General features: G+C 41.0%; 1 non-coding gene across 1 annotated transcript; it reads left to right on the plus strand.

Annotated features, from left to right (window-relative positions):
- The first annotated feature begins 242 nt into the window (after positions 1-242).
- LOC118490993 lies at positions 243-349 on the plus strand. Its single transcript, XR_004890218.1, has one exon. It is a non-coding gene; the product is annotated as a small nucleolar RNA R71 (small nucleolar RNA).
- The last annotated feature ends 3711 nt before the right edge of the window (positions 350-4060 follow it).

A 4060-nucleotide genomic window follows, 5' to 3' on the forward strand; every position in this document is an offset into this window, starting at 1 on the left:
AAAGGGCCTCGATTTGGGCTTGTAAAGAAGTGCTTTCATCAACCTTATGGGCGCCCGGGGCAATAGATTTATTGCCTCGGGGAGTGTGCCATTGAAAATTGGTTTGAGTAATTTCCTCGATTTGATTATATATTTCATGCGGACGGCGATTACCTAAAAGTCCCCCGGAGCTAGAGTCAAGTGTTTGTCTAGTGTGCGGCAACAACCCATTATAGAAAGTGGATACTTGTTGCCACACCGCAAGACCGTGATGGGGACACTTTCGCAATAGCTCCTTGAACCTTTCCCAAGTTTCATATAAGGATTCCCCCTCCTCTTGTGAGTATGTATTAATTTCAGTCATTAATTTAGCCATTTTAGCGGGAGGGAAATACTTATATAGAAAATTTTGGGCCAGTTCATCCCAGGTGTTTACCGAACCAACTGGGAGGGCGTTGAGCCAAGCTTTAGCTCTGTCTTTTAGTGAAAACGGAAACATTCGAAGGCGGATGGCGTCATTTGATGCTCCATTGATCCGAAAGTTATCACATATTTATAAGAAATTAGTAATATGTAGATGGGGATCCTCATCCGCAAGCCCATGAAATGTTGCGGAGTTTTGAAGCATTTGTATCAAATGTGGCCGAAGTTCGAAGTTGTTGGCTTCGACATTCGATGCATTGATAGCGGCGCCGAGATTACCTACGGTGGGTCGTAGGTAATCCATGAGGGTACGTTGGTCTGCCATTGGAAGTGGGTCCCCCGAAACCTTCTCTTGGTTTTTAGCTTTTAGTCTTTTTCTGAGAAAGCGATCGGGTTCTTTTAGAGGTCCTTTTATGTCTTTATTAGAACTGGAGCTCATACACTACGTAGAAGGTTCAGAGGTGGCGTTTGGTTCCAAGTCCTGTAACAAAAACAAAAAAGAATGTTGGTCAGAGAGTTCACCACGGCCCCGTGCTCAGTGAACACGGCCCGTGATTGGAATTAAAGTGATTGTTTTCCGGATCCCTGTTACTGGAAAGTTGGACACGGCCCCGTGTTGCACCGACACGGCCCCGTGCTCAGCCTTCTGTAACTCGGAAAATAAAAAACTGCCAGTAACACTGCTGGGAACGGCCCATGTCCGACCAGGCACGGCCCGTGCTGAGCTCTGCAAAAGCTGGAAAATTAAGAAAATCCTAAAAAAAATAAAAAGGAAATGAATAAAAATGATTGGGCCGTTGATTCCTAACTTTCTTAAAATCCTTGTGTCCCCGGCAACGGCGCCAAAAACTTGATGTGCGTGAAGTGTGTTATATTTTAGGTATATATTTTAAGCCCTTTTACACTTTTTTACCAAGTTTTAAATTTATAAAACACGATATTTACTAACACTAAACACACATATGGGCAAGTGCACCCATCGTGGACGTAGTATAGTGTTGGTAAGATACCGAGGTCGTCCAAGGACACAAGAGCTTTTAATACCGGTTTATCCTCAACGTCTAATCAAATCAAAATGTTAGAAAAAGATTTTTATACTAAGAAAATAAAACTAACTAAAATGCTGAAAAATAACATAAAAATAAAAACAGATAGACAAGATGAATCACTTGGATCCGACTCGTGTGTTAGTGTAACATTTGATTATTTTTGCATTTTTGCACTTGTTTAAGAGATTATTTAAGTTATTGTAGTAGGCCCCTCTTTTGAAGGCGACGTTACCCTCAACCCAGTAGTTTGAGTCAACAAGGATACAATCCTAATGGGTCGGATTATTGAAAGATAATTAATTAAGTTATTAATGCATAATATGGTAGGCCCCTCTTTTGAAGGCAACGTTACCCTCACTAAGTAGTCTGAGTCAGCAGGGATACAGTCCTAAGTAGCTGGTTAAAGTTTTAATAGTAGTTTAAATTATGAGGGGATCAAAGAGTTTGGACCCCCGCCATCCAATACCTTTGGGTATTGAAGGATGTCCTACTAAATTTGACCCAGGTCCTTTGCAGGATGTATACACTGAACAATGGAAAGACTCTTACCAAACCGTTCCCTTAACCCCCGACCAGGTAGCCAACATACCTCCATATAGACCGTGGAGATATGAATGGTGAAAATCTTTTATTTTATATAGACAGTAAAGTAATGCCAAGACACCACAGACAAACGATAAGGAAGAATCACCTTCAACATAAGAAACTAGTAATTAAAGTCATTTATACAAAACCAATTAAAAAGTGCAAAAGATTAAAAATAAAAAGTATTACACTAAACACTTGTCTTCACCAAGTGATGTAAGAGACTTAGGCAAACATGGCCTTTGATTGTCAAGAACTCTTACGATCAATCTTGGATCCCGAGACGACTCACACACTCTATGATGGATAATGGATGATGGTGTTATGGTGGTGGTGGGTGGTGGGTGGTGGATGAAGTGTGAGAGAGGTGGTCTGCCAAGGGATGAGTTGCAAGAGCTCCAAACACTCCTATTTATAGGCTGAACAGAAGCTTGGGCACGGCCCCGTGCCCGCTGGGCACGGCCCCGTGTCCATCCGCGTCTCTCTCTTCATTAATTGCAATTCGCAATTACAATAAATGCGCCTGCAGGAGGTTGACCATGCCCCCGTGTCCGCTGGGCACGGCCCTGTGGTGGGCAGTAGAAGCTTCTATGGGTTTGTCTTTTCTGCTGCTACTTGGGCACGGGGCGTGTTCAGTCTTCTGTTTTCTCAGTTTTGCTTGGGAAGATGCTGTCGGGTGTCGGGCATGCCACTTTCGTCCCTTTTCTTGTATTTATGTTAGATTTTACTGTCTTTTTGCTTCTCTTGTTAATTTGAGCTCATTTAATCCTGAAAATACAAATGGAAGACAAAAGCATACTTTTTCCAACATTAGTACTAAAAAGGGTTAGTTTTATGTCATAATTGATATAATTTATATGTTGCATTTTGTGTATATCATTCACTCCATGGTTCCTCATAGTAAGTATATAAAGGTGAAGGCTCATAACTTGGCTCCTCAAAGTATGAGTAAGAAGGCTCATACCTTGGTTCATCAAGATATGAGTATGAGGGAGAAGGTTCACACCTTGGTTCTTCGTAGTACGTATATGAAGGAGAAGGTTCATACCTCTGCTCTTCATAGTATGTATATGAAGTGGTTGGCTCGTACCTAGGTTCCTCATAGTATGTGTACGAAGGGGATGGTTCAAAGAGGTCACAATATTGTACCGAATGAGGATTATCACAAATGGTACAATACTCTTCTTTATAATCGTCCTCCTCATAGTGGTAGTTGTAATCTCCTGAGTATTGATCCTTAAGAATCACTCAGCAGACCACAACAGAGTCTCGGGACCAGAAAACAAAAATAAAAACAGAAACAGAGGCTGAGCATGGCGGCGTGTCCAGTGAGCACGACCCCGTGTTCAGGTTCTGTATCTGGAAATTTTAGAAAATGTAACTGGTTTTGTGCAGTATGGGGGCATGTTCAGCGAGCACGACCCCGTGTTCAGACTATGTATCTGGGAGTTTGTAAAAAATTATGCAGCACGGCCTCGTGTTCAGTGAACACGGCCCCGTGTTCAGTCTATTGTAATGCAAAAACTACTAAAAAATGTAAAAATGCGCGCGATTTTTTAAAAAGGTTTTGAAAAACTGATTAGGCCATCGATTTTAAACTTTCTTAAAATCCTTGTTTCCCCGGCAGCGGCGCCAAAAACTTGATGCGTGTGTAGTGTGATATATTTTTATGTATATTTTTAGCCCTTTTTAACCACTTTGGTCAAGTTTTAAATTTATAAAACACGATATTTACTAACACCAAACACACATATGGGCAAGTGCACCCATCGTGAGCGTAGTATAGTGTTGGTAAGATACCGAGGTCGTCCAAGGACACAAGAGCTTTTAATATCGGTTTATCCTCAACTTCTAATCAAATCAAAAATTTAGAAAAAGATTTTAAACTAGAAAAATAAAAACTAGAATGCTGAAAATAAAAGTAAAAGTAAAACAGAAGACAAGATGAATCACGTGGATCCGACTCGCATTTAGTGTAACCTTTGATTATTTCCGCACTTTTGCACTTTTTAAGAGATTATCTT

The sequence above is a fragment of the Helianthus annuus genome, chromosome 3 (assembly GCF_002127325.2).
Source record: "Helianthus annuus cultivar XRQ/B chromosome 3, HanXRQr2.0-SUNRISE, whole genome shotgun sequence".
In the NCBI taxonomy this organism is placed as follows: Eukaryota; Viridiplantae; Streptophyta; class Magnoliopsida; order Asterales; family Asteraceae; genus Helianthus; species Helianthus annuus.